Source organism: Salvelinus sp. IW2-2015, linkage group LG7 (assembly GCF_002910315.2).
Source record: "Salvelinus sp. IW2-2015 linkage group LG7, ASM291031v2, whole genome shotgun sequence".
In the NCBI taxonomy this organism is placed as follows: domain Eukaryota; kingdom Metazoa; phylum Chordata; class Actinopteri; order Salmoniformes; family Salmonidae; genus Salvelinus; species Salvelinus sp. IW2-2015.
Window position 1 is genome coordinate 24,980,399 of NC_036847.1, and position 16,692 is coordinate 24,997,090.

The 16,692-nt window shown below is 44.8% G+C and overlaps 1 long non-coding RNA gene across 1 annotated transcript in view; it reads left to right on the forward strand.

Annotated features, from left to right (window-relative positions):
- Positions 1-12,742: 12,742 nt before the first annotated feature.
- LOC139028046 (uncharacterized) overlaps positions 12,743-16,692 on the forward strand; it is a 6,286-nt gene continuing 2,336 nt past the window's right edge. The window contains exons 1-2 of the long non-coding RNA XR_011480212.1: positions 12,743-13,140; positions 13,298-13,478. This is a non-coding gene — a long non-coding RNA (uncharacterized lncRNA). The remainder of the gene's footprint in view (positions 13,141-13,297; positions 13,479-16,692) is intronic.

Consider the following 16,692-nt stretch of genomic DNA (forward strand, 5'->3'; position numbering starts at 1 on the left):
GGAATCACCAGGAAAGGATCAGTCTCCACATAATCGACTGCCCTCGCTCTCCCCTGATTCTTGGCCATATTTGGTTAAAGCTGCACAACCCACAGCTTTGGTTAAAGCTGCACAATCGACTGGACCGCTGGATGGGTAACCACTTGGACTACATTTTGTCACACTAATTGTCTACATTCTGCCCTTCCCCCTGCCTTGTCTGTGCCCCAGTCCATTCCAGAATCCCCGGACCTGTCATCAGTTCGTCCAGAGTATCACGATCTAGCTCCTGTGCTCAGCAAGCAACACACCCTGTCTCTGCTACTTCATCGGCCGTACGACTGCGCTATTGACCCCCAGCCTGGAGCTCCTCTCCCCTGTAGCCGGTTGTAAAACCTCTCTCGCCCTGCGCAAGAGACTATGGAGGGGTACATCCAGGATTCCCTGGCTGCAGGACATGTCAGGCCTTCTTCCTCTCTGGGAAGGGGCTGGTTTTTTCTTTGTCAAGAAAAAAGATGGGTCACTAAGGCTGTGCATAGACTTCAGTGGGCTGAATAGTATCGTGACATTACATTTTTTTCTAAGGACCTTGAGGCCTACCAGCAACAGTTCTCCAATGGCTGTTGGAGAATAAGCTTTTTGTTAAGCTTTTTTTTGTTTTGTTAAGGCTGAGAAATGTGAGTTTCATGCTTCCTCTGTGTCCTTCCTGGGTTACATTATTGCACAAGGACAGTTACGGATGGACCCTGCCAAGGTCAGGGCAGTCACAGTGGTCTGTGCCCTCGAATCTGAAGCAGCTGCAGCGTTTCCTGGGGTTTGACCATTTTTACAGACGTTTCATCCGTAACTACAGCCGTTTGGCAGCCCCTGTCACCACCACCTCCACTCCGTTCCACTGGTCCCATGAGGCAGAGGCAGCGTTCCGGGAACTCAAGTGCCGCTTCACTTCCGCTCCGATCCTCACCCAGACAGACTCAGAACTCCAGTTCGTCGTCGAGGTGGATGCCTCCGACACCGGTGTAGGTGCTGTTCTGTCTCAATGTTCCCCCTCTGATCAGAAGGTCCACCCATGTGCTTTCTTGTCCCGCAAGCTCTCACCTGCAGAAAGACATTTTGACATAGGTACCCGGGAACTTCTGGCTGTGAAGCTGGCACTTGAGGAGTGGTGTCACTGGTTGGAGGTCTCGGTTCTCCCCTTCATTGTGTGGACAGACCACAAATACCTGTCCTACATCCAGACCGCCAAACGTCTGAACTCACGGCAGGCCAGGTGGGCATTGTTGTTTGGAAGATTCAACTTCACACTCACTTATCGACCCGGATCTAAGAATACCAAGCCTGACGCCCACTCCCATCAGTTCACCACCTACAACACAGGTTCCGAGCCAGAGACCATTATGCCATCCACCTGCATCCTTGCCGCTGTCTCCTGGGAGATTGAGTCCCACATTCGCCAGGCTCAACAGAACCAGCCTGACCCAGGTAACGGTCCTAGAAAGGCTCTGTTTGTTCCAGATTCAGTTTGCTCTGAAGTTCTTCAGTGGGCCCATTGTACTAATCTCACCTGTCACCCTGGCATGAACCAGACTGTCACCTTCCTGCGTCAGCGCTTTTGGTGGCCCACATGGGGAGAGACGCCCGGGAGTTCGTCTCAGCCTGCTCAGTTTGTGCCCAGAACAAAACCTCCACCAAACCCACTTCCGGTATACTTCGCCCTCTTCCTATACCCAGTCGCCCCTGGTCACACATAGCTCTGGACTTCGTCACTGGCCTTCCCCAATCTAACGGTAACTCAGTCATCCTCACCATTATTGACAGATTTTCCAAAGCAGCTCACTTCATTCCCCTCCAAGCTTCCATCCTCCAAGGAGACTTCGGACCTGCTGGTATCCCATGTGTTTCGGCTGCATGGCATTCCCACTGACATCGTTTCCGACAGGGAACCCCAGTTTACATCCCAGGTATGGAAAGCCTTCTGTTCAGCACTTGGTATTAATGTTAGTCTTTCATCTGGATATCATCCCCAGACCGAACAGGCCAACCAGTAGATGGAGACTGCCCTACTCTGTGTGATTTCGGCGAACCCTTCCTCTTGGAGTGCTTAGCTACCCTGGGTGGAATATACCCACAACACCCTCATCAATGCCTCGTCAGGTATGAAACCCTTCAAGTGTGCTCTGGGCTATCCACCCCCCTTGTTCCCTGCCCAAGAAGTCGAGGTAGCGGTGTCCTTAGTCCATGACCACATGCGCCGTTGTCATCGCACCTGGAGGAGGACCCGGGCTGCGCTTCATTAACCCCTCTGCTGTGCACCTGAAACTCCCAGGCTCTTAAGACCCACTCAACCTTCCATGTGTCCCTGATTTAAACCTGTCTGCTCCAGTCCCCTGTCTCCTCCTGCAGCAGCTCCTTCACCCCCTCGGCTCATCGATGACCATCCTGCCTATACCGTGCGGTGGCGCCCGTAGAGGGAGGGGTACTGTCACATCTGCTCCTGTCACACCCTCTAGTGCTCATCCTGTGTCTCCTTGACCTGCCACCACTCCCCCAGTGCTCTGTGTGTGTGTAGAGACAGGTGTGCTGAAGTCAGAACAGATCCCCACCAGCTGCAACCTGTTCCATAATCAATACCTCTACAAATACTGAGGCCTGCCACTTCCACACTGCCAGATCGTAATCTATGCTCAGTCAGTCCATGTTTCTAGCCATTTCTTTCTGTTGTGCCTGTTTTCCCTTGCCTGAACCTGTTTTCCTCTCCGCTACAGTTCTGCCCGCTCTGACTCTGGTCCGACTTCTCGTCAGTCCTGCTACTCTGTCCTGGATTCCCCACTCTACGCTACCTTGGATTCCCCTCCGGACCTGCTTACCCTATCCCAACAGCTCTCGCTCCAGCCTCAGCCTCCGCACCCGGTTTCCGGCAACCCGCCCGAGCTTCCCCTGGCCTGCACTCAATCTTCCCCCCGTGTTTCAATAAATACCTTGGTTATCTCATCCCAGTCTCCTCGTCTGAGTCTGCTCTTGGGTTCACCTGTTCCGCTCCGCGTGACAAGATGTTGTCCCAGGCCAGATTTAACAATGACAATAAACAGGTAATTTCATTATGTGGCAGTAAAGTGAGGACCCATGGAATCCAATTACATCACCATAACTTCCCCCTGGATGTGCAGCCTGGGCAGGGCCAGCCCTGGGAAGAAGCGACATAAACGGTCGCTTAGGGCTTACTGTTGAGCATTAGGATAGTAGAATACACAGGGTCTAATTTTGAAATTTGGTTTTCCATCAACAGTTTCTCTCTTATGTCAGTCACTGACAGTCTCTCAATTAACCCATGTCAGCTAAAATGTTTTAGACTGGTAAGTTAATCTAGCCAGCTATCTAAACTTGTAGTAATCATGGTCGAATTACAGGGCAAGTGCACAGGGGCCCTGACCTCCAGGGGTTCCCCATAGATTTTGTCACTCTCACTCATAAGTCATGGAAAAATGTGTAGAATTGCGGGAAATTAGCTTTAAAACTGCAAAAATGTCTCTCCATCTGTCATCCCGTATATAGGTTGAAAATGGCAGATTTTGTCATTGATAAGCACCTAAATTGGAACCCCGTGGCCGTACAGTAACATGCTATACAGGACGTCAGAGCTCAGGTTCTCYGGTTTGCAGCGCTTTATGGGTTTTAACTGACAGACTTTATAAACTTGAGCACCACGCGTGACAAGAAGAGGCCCCCATCCTTCCCACTAATTGGGGTACTTTTGCACATTTGTTGTCCGAGTTAGGGAAATGCTGTAAATCGAGAGGAGTCGATGTGTAATGAAAGATGAGACATTGAGGATAATAAATACCACTTTGATGTCATACAAGCAAACCACACACCCATGAGTCCAATTACTCCTATTTCTCCCCAATTTCGTGATATCCAATTGGTAACGTAAACTAACTCACTTTTGTACATTGCGCTGGTCCGTACAATTGACCTTATTTTAGCGCCCAAAACACGGAATACTTCCAGATCAACTGTAATATCAATACCATTGTAAAGCACAATTTCTCCCCTTTCCAACAAAATCAATGACTAGCCCTTCATGATGCCCATCTCTGCATGATTGAAGAAGGCAATGAGCTCCGTCGGGTCTTTTTAAAAATGGCAGGTGGGGAAGCGAAACCTACTGCGTGATTGTGAGAAGGAGAGATGTCGTGTGGGGAAACGGCTTTTTTCACTCGATCTGTCCAACTTATCACCTTATAGCCTCTAAAATGTAAATAAAACACTGTAAAGAGTTTATATCATGTGTCATTAGATACCTATTTGAAGGTTTGTGTCGAATTTGAATCAGGTTTTTAGGGGGCGGTGCTAAAGTGATCTTCAGAAGTAAACAGAGGCTTTAGAGGGTCATGATAGCTTGCAGTGATGATGCAAAAAATGACTAGGTATCCCCCCTTACCCTGTCCCTTGTTTTTAAACGGTGAGAGAAGTGCTACACCTGGTGGAGAGAGGCTGTAAGACAGAATTAGTTGCTTTATGCGTGCTGTACGTTACGCCATGACACGTCACGATGTAACATACACCGTCGGAGGGGTCAGTTTTTTCAACTTTTCTTCAATACTATAGAGCCATTACCATGTCAATCAACGCTTGAATAGAAACGCAGTTCACACCCCAGATTTTGATGTCAACACAGTCGCTACAGTCCCATTAGTTTTCTTTGCAGCCTCGTTTGAATGTCGCAGTTGCGCACATTTGTACAGAATGGGGTTAGCGTACGTTAGTCTTGTCCCATCGCTGCAACTCTCATACGGACTCGGGAGAGGCATGTGTCTTCCCGAAACACGACTCGCCAAGCCACACTGCTTCTTGACAYACTGCCCGCTTAACCCGGAAGCCAGCCAGAACCAATGTGTCGGAGGACACAGTTGTACAGCTGGCGACCGAAGTCAGCTTTCATGCGCCCGGCCTCCACAAGGAGTCGCTAGAGTGTGATAGGACAAGGACATCCCAGCCGGCCAGACCCTCCCCTATCCCAGACGACGCTGGGCCAATTGTGCAGCGCCTCATGGGTTTCCCGGTCGCGGCTGGCTGCGACACAGCCCGGGATCGAACACAGATCTGTAGTGACGCCTTTAGCACTGCGATGCAGTGCCTTAGACCGCTGCGCCTCCCGGGAGGCCCATGAGTTCAAATGTGCACTCCACATTTCCATATTTGAAAACTCATGTCATTTACAGTATCAACGTTTATGATCACTATGTTTGAGCCACAGTTACAAGGCTGACATGCTTTATAACCTGGGTTGTCCTGAACCAAATTAGCCTATGTTTGTCGTTTTGTGAACAAAACTTTGCTTAGGCCTCCAAAAGCCTAGGGCCAGCGCTGAGCCTTGGTGTAATAAGATGGGCTGTAAATGATCAGACTTTGAATGCTGAGAGAGATGATTGAGACGACAGTCATGGCTCTGTGGACGTCCTCCTCACATCATGGCGCCGTCTGAAATGGACCCTGGTCAAAAGCAACGTACTATAGGGAACAGCGTGCCATTTGGGACACATCCATTTGGGACACATCCATGTCTCTCTGGTGCCTGACAGGCTACTGCCATCTCCTTCCTCCACCAACAGATCCAGCCACCCGGCCATTAGGGGCGAATATGATGCGTTATTTGATTCATTATTTTATTAGACCCCAAAGAACAGTGGGTATCTTGCTCATTAAAGCCTCTCGATTCCTCCCTGGTCTGTTTCATCAGCTGAGACTGCCAAGCTCTTTATCCCAGTGTTCTTGATGTTTGTGCTGTTTATGTAAAACCCATCTGTTTGCTCCTCTCTCTCTTGGCAGAGTGGCCACCTCTTCCTTATGCTTCTCTTTTGAAGTAATGTCAAAATAAGATTTTTGTGCATTTAAATCATCTGAGTTTCACTTTTTTTTATCAACGTTCAGGCCAAAATTTWAAAAAGCACTGCTTGAATTAGGCACAGCCCAACTCCTCGCCTTTATTTCCTGTTTTGGCTAAATGGTCCAAATATGTGTTTGTTTTTACATTTATGCATGTTCAACACAGTGTATAAACACAAACTGAACATCACTGTAAGAATAATTCTGAATTTAAAAGCATGTCACTGTGTAATAAATTAAATTAGCTCATAGCTCTGCTGTCGGAGAGTGGGCAGGTAATTTTCTTGAGGAGCTCCAGCGCGACAATCCCATGAGGGATGAAATCTAATATTAACTGCAAATCATTATGTGAGAACTGCTCTTCCGTGACCTGACGCTGTACCTGTATGACTAACTCAATCTAGGTTATTTAGATATGTTAGCTACTGTACTGGAAAGTAGTGCTGCTGTGACAGTTATGGGCTATAGAAATTGCAGTGTGACTTCTGGAAATACAGTACATACTGTAGGGGTAATTTACTAGTTTGTTGGATGTGAGTGACAAGACTTCTCCCTCTCCTATAATGATCTGATGTGTGATTGATAGTAAATCAGATGATCTGATGTGTGATTCTCACAGTTTGTGCGATTGACAGCAAAGCAGTAGTGACTTGGATGTGGCATTGCATATATAAAGAAACTGATGTGCTGACAGTGGAGAGATGTGTTACTTAGATTTGTAACCTTAGATAATATTTATATTTGCAGCTCAGATATTGAAAACCAACACACATGCAAAAATGTATATAAAATAACTGCACTGTCTGTTGATAAGTGAGGATGGCAACATCTACGGGTCATGCTAGGGAGAGTACAGTGTTGTTTTAATTCAATAACTTATACATCTGATACATTAAATTCATCAGTATAGAAGGCTAATGCTTTGAGCACAGAGCATATCCTGTATACTATATGCCATTTGGTTTGTCTGAGATTGTACATTCCATTGTTGACTTTTAGGACAGGTGTTTTTTCCCTCTTTAACAATGGGCTTTAGATTGCAGCTAATAACCCTTGTGACCAATTAATAATATTCAATCATATTGAAGTTCAAAGTATTTGTTAAGATTTAATGCAGTAACCTGCTTCTCCTGTCCAATAATTCATTTTTAATTGTCTCATTAGTGGGAGAGCTTGACTGTGGGTTGGAGAAACCATCAGTTGTTCTTCCTTACTTTGAAGCTTTCCAGTAATACCTGGGCAAAGCATCGAGCCCAGACGTCCTTTTAGTTACCACAGCAACCTGGCTCACTCTTTGAAATCCCTACAAAAATAGCATTTTTATCTGCACATAATCATCCAAGTGTTCTTTGAAGGAAAAAGCATAATATCATGTTCTAACACTTCAAAACGAAGTGCGAACCTCATTATAAAAAGTTTGTCACCTAAAGAGTCTGTTTGCTTATTTATTCTGTTTATTTATTATTTTCAACTGCATGACTAATTGCTAGGATACATGTTTATGAGATTCAGTTTGGCTGGGATGTTAGTAAATAGGATTTTGTCTCACATACAGTAGAGAAGACTGCAGGTTCTGATTAAAATGTCTTATCATCAGAAGCAGAATATTACAAAAGTTCCTGTGAACTTTAATCGTTTGCTGAACTACACTCCCTAGGATACATAGGGAGATATATCAGCGCTTTTAAATATTCCTTTGTAATTTCTCTCCATCATGATGGGATGCAACACAACTTTGGGGAAATAAGGTATTATTTTGATTCACATCAACTTCATGTTTTATGATTGTATAATAATAATGCATTAATGTATAATAATCCAACCCTATAGTTTTGGCTTTCCCATTTAACAAATCAGATAAATATGGTAGACCTACGGCACAATACATTGGCATGATCAGCAGGCTAGAATGGGTATTCAATGCAGGAGCTAAAAACACAAACATTTCGCTGCACCTGCTTTAACATCTACTAATCTGTTTACGAGACAAATCAACTTTGATGTTATTTGATTTGGTATTCCATCAAACGAGGTGGGCAATGCACTGATAGGGTGGAATCCGGCTGCATGGTCAGGAAGATGGCAGAAGCAGATTTTTTGTTTGAAACTGATGGAACGTCGAGTGGAAATGAGAGTGAGAAGGAATGGATTACAGTGGCAAACAAATAAGGAAGTAAGAGTTGTAAAGTGGTCGTGGAATCTAGTGAATCCAAGGTGCTATCTAGAACCTAAAAGTAAAATGTTATTTGCCATATGCGCCGAATAGAACAGGTGTAGACTTTATCGTAAACCGCATATTTACGAGCCCTTTCCCAACAATGCAGTTCCAAAGTAAGAACAATATAAATAGATAGCAAAAATACAAAAAAAAGGAAATAGTAACGCAATAAAATAACAATACCGGTACACAGTTAATGTGCAGGGGTACGAGGTAGTTGAGGTAATTGGGGTAATATGTACATAGAGGTAGGGGTAAAGTGACTAGGCAATCAGGATATATAATAAACAGAGTAGCAGCAGCGTATGTGAAGAGTGTGAAAGTGTGTCTATGTGTGAGTGTGTGTGTCTGGCGTCAATATGCATGTGTTTGTGTGTTTTGTGTGTGTGAGAGTGTATGCAGTGTGTGAGTATGTGTGTGTGTGTGTGTGTGTGTGTGTGTTGGATTGTCAGTAGTTGTGATAGGTGCGTCTCGGTGAGAGGTGTAGGAGTCAGGCGCAGGAGAGCAGGGATTACTGAGAAGCGTGTTTTAATATATAATTATATATACATAGTCCACCAATACAAAATTGGCACAGATCTGTCTATATAAGGTCCCACAGTTCACAGTGCAGATCAGAGCAAAAACCAAGCCATGAGGTCGAAGGAATTGTCCGTAGAGCTCAGAGACAGGATTCTGTCGAGGCACAGATCTGTCTATATAAGGTCCCACAGTTCACAGGGCCTAAACAGTGAAAAAAATACAGAAACTCGTGCCAAACGCTCGGAGGAACAAACTCAGTTCCGAAAATAAACTACACGTGCGTAATAACGAGAACAAGAACCATCAACGATAAACAAGCGCAAAATACCCACAAGCTTAATCCCGCACGAAATAAGGCAGGTAACAGGTGCCCTATATACACACAGAAATAAACGCAATTGAAACCAGGTGTGAAAAGGAACAGAGACAAAACAACCAGAAAAGGAAAAAGGGATCGATGGCGGCTAGTAAACCGGCGACGCCGAGCGCTGCTGAACAGGGAGAGGAGTTACCTTCGGTAGAAGTCGTGACAGTAGTAGTAGCGTGTGTTAGTGTCTAGGTAGAGTTGAGTGACTGTGCATAGAGCCGGTGCAAGAATGTCAAATAAAAGAGGTCAATGTAAATAGTCCGGGTAGCCAATTGATTAACTGATTAATTAAGAGTGTGCAAAGCTGTCATCTAGGCAAAGGATGGCTATTGGAAGAATCTCAAATATAAATAAATGTTTGGATTTGTTTAACACTTTTTTGGTTACTACATGACACCATATGTGTTATTTCATAGTTTTGATGTCTTGACTATTATCCTACAATGTAGAAAATAGTAAAAATAAAGAAAACCCCTTTATTAAGTATGTGTTCTTAAACTTTTGACCGGTAGCGTAGCTGTCAGTAGAGTCAGAGCTAGAAGATGGGGGGGAGATCTGCTTAAATTAACAATAATACATTTAGCAAGATTATTTAAGATACTGTTTGAAGAGGTAGGGTTTCAGTTTTCGGAAGATGGACAGGGAAGCGCTTGGACTGGGGTGAGCAGGAGCTGCACTCCCGTAGGGGTGGGAGGGCCAAGAGACCTAAGGTGGCAGAATGGCGTGCTCGGGTTAGGGTGTAGGGTTTGAGCATAGCCTGAAGGTATGGAGGGGCAGTTCTTCTTGCTGTTCAGTAGGGAAGCACCTTAGTCTTGTATTGGAGATTCAACTGGAAGCCAGTGGAGTGTGCGRAGGTGCAGGGTGACATGAGAGAATATGGGAAGGTTGAAAACCAGGTGGGCTGCTGTGTTCTGGATAAGTTGCAGGGGGGAGGGGAGCCCAGCCAACCGCGAGTTGCAGTAGTCCAGATGGGAGAGGACAAGTGCCTGGATTAGAACCTGTACTGCTTCCTGTGTGAGGTAGGGTCATACTCTACGGATGTTGTAGAGCATGAACCTGCAGGAGCAGGTCACTGCTTTGATATTTGCAGAGAACAAAATGGTGTTGTCCAGGGTCACGCCAAGGTTCTTTGCACTCTGGGGGGGGGGGGTGACATTCAAGCCAGGCACGCAGAGATGCGTGTCACCACCTGGGTGTCAGGAGGGGGGAAGGAGAAAAGTAGTTGAATGTTATCCGCATAGCAATGATAGGAGAGACCATGTGAGGATATGACGGTGCCGAGTGACTTGGTGTACAGACAGAAGAGGAGAAGACCTAGAACCGAGCCCTGGGGGACACCAGTAGTAAGAGTACATGGTGCAGACACAGATCCTCTCCACATCACCCTGGTAGGAGTGGCCTGCCGGATAGGATGCAATCCAAGAGTGTGCATAGCCTGAGACGCCCAGCCCTGAAAGGGTGGAGAGGAGGATCTGATGGTTCACGGTGTCAAAGGCAGTGGATACAGWGGAGAGAGAGTCAGATTTGGCAGTGCAGAGAGCCTCCGTGACACAGAGAAGAGCAGTCTCAGTTGAGTGACCCGTCTTGAAGCCTGACTGGTTAGGGTCAAGAAGATCGTTCTGAGAGAGATAACGAGAAAGTTGATCAGAGACAGCAGACACAAGTGTTTTGGAAAGAAAAGAAAGAAGGGATACAAGTCTATAGTTTTTGACGTCAGAGGAGTCAATTGTTGGTTTCTTGAGGAGGGGAGCAACTCGGGCCATTTTGAAGTCAGAGGGGACGCAGCCAGTGGTCAGGGATGAGTTGATGAGGGAAGTGAGGAATGGGAGAAGGTCTCCAGAGATGGCCTGGAGAAGGGAGGAGGGGATTGGGTCAAGCGGGCAGGTTGTCAGGCGGCCAGACCTTATTTAACCTGCTTTCATTTTTGCTTGTAAGCAGGAATCAGGTGGATAAAATTACAGTCAGAATTTCCAAATGGACGGTGAGGGAGAGCTTTGTACGTGTCTCTGTGTGTGGAGTAAAGGTGGTCTAGAATTATTTTGGTTGCATGCTGGTAGAAATCAGGTAAAACAGATTTCAGTTTGCCTGCATTAAAGTCCCCGGCCACTAGGAGCGCTGCTTCTGGATGAGCAATTTCTTGTTTCTTGAAATGCATAGGGGATGTTGTTCCCACCAGGACAATTAAAACCTATCCAAATAAAAAAAGTGGATAGATGGCAGCATTCGCCCAAAACTGAAAGCACAAACCATTGCATTTAACCACGGCAAGGTGACTGGGAATATTCTAGTCAAGGCCTGTCCTATTTGACTATTACTGTACATATTCTATTCAATCCTACGTGTTCTTCAGATATACTACATATTCTATCCATATACTGTCCAAAATGTACAATCGGAAAGTATTCAGACCTCTTCCCTATTTCCACATTTTGCTACCTGACAGCCTTATTAAAAAATTGATTAAATAAAAAAATGTCCTCGTATATCTACACACAATACCCCATAATGACAAAGTGAAAACAGTTTTTTTGAATTTTTAGCAAATTTATTACAATTTTTTTTTAAGTATAAAAGTACTCAAACCCTTTGCTATGGGATGCGAAATTGAGCTCAGGTGCATCCTTTCCATTGATCATCCTTGACATGTTTCTACAACTTGATTGGAGKCCACCTGTGGTAAATTAAATTAATWTGACATGATTTGGAAAGGAACACATCTGTCTATACAAAGTCCCACAGTTGACAGTGCATGTCAGAGCAAAACAAGAAACAAGATTCTCTGGTCTAATGAAATGAAGATTGAACTCTTTCGCATGAATACCAAACGTCACGTCTGGTGGAAACCTGGCACAATCCCTCTGGTGAAGCATGGTGGTGGCAGCATCATGCTGTGGGGATGTTTTTCAGCGGCAGGGACTGGAAGACTGGTTAGGATCGAGGGAAAGATGAACGGAGCAAAGTACAGAAAGATCCTTGATGAAAACCTGCTCCAGAGTGCTCAGGACCTCAGATTGGGGTGAAGGTTCACCTTCCATTAGAACAATGACCCTAAGCACACAGCCAAGACAATGCAGGAGTGGCTTCGGGACAAGTCTCTGAATGTTCTTGAGTGGCCCAGCCAGAGCCCGGACTTGAACCCGATCGAACATCTCTGAAGAGACCTAAAAATAGCTGCACAGTGACGCTCCTTATCCAATCTGACAGAGCTTGAGAGGATCTACAGAAAAGAATCTGAGAAACTCCCCAATACAGATGTGCCAAACTTGTAGCGCCATACCCAAGAAGACATGAGGCTGTAATCGCTGCCAAAGGTGCTTCAACAAAGTACTGAGTAAAGTGTCTGAATACTTATGTAAATGTGATATTTCAGTTTTTTTATTTTTTATAMATTTGCAAAAGAATCTAAAAAACTGTTTTTGCTTTGTCATTATGGGGTATCGTGTGTAGATTGATGAGGGCGAAAACTATTTATTCCATTTTAGAATAAGGCTGTAACGTAAAACAACACGTGGAAAAGGTGAAGGGTGGTTCGAACCCTGAACTGGGTGGTTCGAGCCCTGAATGCTGATTGGCTGACATGTATTTTTTATTGCTCTACTCTACTTATAATAGCAATAAGGCTCCTTGTGGGTTTGTGGTATATGGCCGATATACCACAGCTAAGGGCTGTATCCAGGCACTCTGCATTGCATTGTGCGTATGAACAGCCCTTAGCTGTTAGCCATATACGAATCCCCGAGCTGACAAGGTAAAAATCTGTTGTTCTGCCCCTGAACAAGGCAGTTGTAACTGCCAGTTAGACTTACAGGTTATGTCGTTGTTTTGTGTTTGAATTGTGTAACTGACAGTTAGACTTACAGGTTATGTCGTTGTTTTGTGTTTGAATTGTTTACGTGTCCGCTGTGCGGGGAAATGATAAGAGAAGCGGAACTACGTAGCTAATAACTGTTGTAAYGGGGATCCTTATTGTAGCAACACACTTTTGGAGGGAAGGCAATCCCGCGCTGTGTTAGCTAAGTTTTCATGTCATCGGGTGTAGTTCATAAAGTTTGAAGCGTATATGTTAGGATGGTAACGTTATAATAATTAAGGATGAAGCGTGAATTCATGCCAGGAATAATAAGTGTGAAGCTTGATTTCCTCCCTTCTGTAATAAGCAGCCAATGAGGTATTTTTCCTTTATTCATGTGTTTAATCTAATACTGTTATAGCGCCAGCTAAACTGTTTTTGTATGTAAGCACTTCAGAGTTATACCAAGCTAATAAGTCACTCGTAAGATAAGGTTGTAAGAGTGTGCTTAACTCTATTTTCATTTACTTTATAGTTCTCACGGAAGGTGATAATTCTGACTAAATCTACAGAATAAGCCGCCAGTTAAAATCAAGGAACGGTTTGGCTCGTGGTTACTGGAGGGAGCTACAGTGAGAACTCAATGCTCTTCACGAGCAAGAGAGAAAGAAGAATCTTACCCAGCTGTAAAACGTCTACAAGATTCCCAAATCCTGGTAGGCCCTGTCATCTGCCAATAAGAGTTTTGCACCTACCTGCAACCTAAGAAGAAAATCTCCACATAAGGAAGCATTGTGAGGCAACATAAGGTCAAGACTAACAGGAAAGTCAGACACGCAAGTACAAGTCAAGGTGTTCGAAGGTGGTCCTAGCCTTGTGAACAACTAATAAGAGACTTTAAGATTACAATTCGTAAGGACTGGAAATAGTTGTGTATTTCAAGAGGCTGGTATTATGCATTGTTCTTTCATCTTAATGTATCGCTGGTATGTGTATTACTGGAAAAATATTCTTTGAACTTACTAAAAAATATATATATAAAAAAAAGGGATAATATATATATATATAGTTACAAAACATTAAGGGTCAGTGTACACCTATTAATTATATTTTCACCTGTAAGTAATAGTGTAATTGTTTGGTACGGTGTTTGTTCAAGCCTTTGTTACAAGCATTATACATGTTTATACCACGTACTAAGGTTTAAATTACAGTGAATTAGAGTATAAATTACATACTCACTTATCCAACCTTACCTAGAATTGATTTGATTTAGAATGTCAGAAAGAGGTAGTTTCACTAAAGGTGATAGAGATGGGGTAGGTCAAGTTGAGCAGCTGCAGCAACACCTCGCAAACTTCAAGCCTTCATCAGAACAAACAGAGCAGCAGGAAGAGGCCCAGACTGGGGTGGAGTCACTTCTGCCAGCGAATGATGATACAGAGGCTGCTAATGAGATATCACAACAAGAGCCACGAAAGGTGAGAGGGTCCGCAGGTTAACTGAAAAGGGCAGAGAACTGCGCGACGAAAGGTGGAGACAGCTCGAACATCGTTTCAGGGTCAGCTATGAGAAGTGGAAGCTCTGGTAAAGGTAGCAAAACAGTCACTGACAGGCTGTTGCTCTGAAGACCTACTAGAAGACCTCTTAAACAAGATTAGTCATACCTCTACAGAACTAAACCTTGTCTATGTAAATTTGCGTCAAATCGACATTCCCGACAACGATATAAGACGCAGATGTGAACTTGTGAAGCAGTTACAAGTCTATTATCAAGACTGTAAGGTGTCATTTAAAAGGCAGGGAAGAAGGTCAAAGTAACCAGATAGAACTGAACTGGAAGGACAGCAATTCCTTGTGCGTGTCCGAACTCTCACATAAGTCAAGTCTCAACTATTCAGCCTCAAGTGCTTCCCCCAGTCTCAAAGCAACTCAAAGGTCAATCCAGACGCTCAAGCGTGTCATCTGTCAAGAGACAAGAGGCTGCGCGGAAGTTGCTGCTAACCCAAGCAGCTTTGAAGTAATGGTTAAGCAAGAACGCCAACTAGAAGAGCTTCAGAGACTCGAAGATGAAGATAAGAAGAGGACAGCGGAGCAAGAAGCTGAGGCTGTGAAACGCAGCTTAGAAGAAGCTAGGCTGCGAGTCAAGTTAGAGGTAGAAAATGCTGCCAGAGAAGGACGCTAGAAGACAAGCGTAGAGAGTTAGAGCGCCTAGAAGTGCTCAAGAAACTAAATGCTGCCAAGGCGCGGATGCAAGTGTATGAGCAAGATGAAAAACTCAGAGGACGAGAAGAGAGACTACTCTCTAACTGCAAATCTGTGAAAGAAGTCATGCACAGAAGTGGGTCATTTCACAGTCTCTCACCACAACATGTTGTGACAAGCACACAACAGAAGATGGCACCAAACCATTTCAGGTTACTAGCGGAATCAATCAGTGAAAGCCGCCTCCCCATACCAGAACCAGTAACATTCAATGGAGAACCACTCTTCGTCACTGACTGGAAGGTCTCTTTTCAGACTCCATAGACAGGCAAGAACATACCAGCAACTGAGAAGATATATTACTTAAGAAAATATGTCGGTGGGCCTGCCAAGAAAGCCATCGAAAGTTACTTTATGTTAGGAACAGAGTCAGCCTACCATGCTGCGTGGACCATTCTTGAAGAAAGGTACGGAAACAAATTCCTTCATCGCCAAGCTCCTTCAGAGATAAGCTCAATGCATGGCTAAGATAGGATCAAGGACAGTCTTGAACTTAGAGACCTTGTAGACTTTCTTCGCAGCTGTGAGGCTGCTATGTCTCAAAATAAGGGCCTGGAGGTGCTTAACGACTAATGAAAACAAAGATCCTCGCTAAACTTCCAGATTGGCTAACTTCAAGATGGAATGAAAGGTCGTAGACATCTAGAAGAAACTGAGACTCTTACCAAGCTTCAGTCAGTTTGTGAAGTTCTCACGAGAGAAGCAAAGATCGTTTGGAATCCTGGTAACATCCCTTCATGCTTGCAATCAAGCGAAGATGGAAAACCTAAGACACCAAGGATTCAAAGCCCCGGAGCAGGGTGGTGTTAGCAACTAACTCTGATGAGAAAGATACTGTTACTAGTTGTGTCTTCTGTGAGATGTCAGGTCACAGTCTCACAAATGCTGTAAGTTCATGGATAAGCCCACCACAGAGCGACAGAAGTTTGTTCAAGAGAATAAATTGTGCTTTGGCTGTTTAAGGCCTGGGCATCACTCGAAAGATTGTGAATAACAGGAACACCTGCGACACGGTGTCAGAGGAGGCATCCATCCTGCCTGCACGAAGATCGTACTAAAGAAAGGTTAAGGGATAGGAAGACAGAAGCCCCCACAAGATAAGGACAGAGCGTCAAGTGAGGCCATATCCAACAGAGTCGTAAGGGACATTACAACACTCACACCTCCCCAATCATTCCAGTATGGGTGTCAACACAAGCGAGCCAGATCGTGAAGTTCTGTGTATGCACTTCTTGACACCCAGAGCGACACCACCTTTATTCCTTGAAGAGACAACAAACGCTCTCAATACAAGGAAGGAGCCAGTCCAACTGAAACTCTCTACAATGGCTTCAAGGAATACCATTGTGCCCTGCCAGAAGCTGTCTGGTTTGCAGGTTAGAGGGTTTTCCTTGGAGAAGAAAATCCCTCACCAACGACTTACTCGAGAGAGTTTATTCCTGCAAACAGAGATCATATTCCTACTCCAAAGACTGCAAGAGCATGGTCTCATCTTGAACACATTGCAGAGGAGATTGCTCCTCAACAGAGCTGTGATGTCGGTCTCTTTAATGGCTACAACTGCTCCCAGGCTCTCCTTCCAAGAAAATTGTGTCTGGTAAGGAAAATCAGCCTTTTGCTCAGAGAACAGACCTTGGCTGGAGCATAGTCGGCCATGGAAACCCA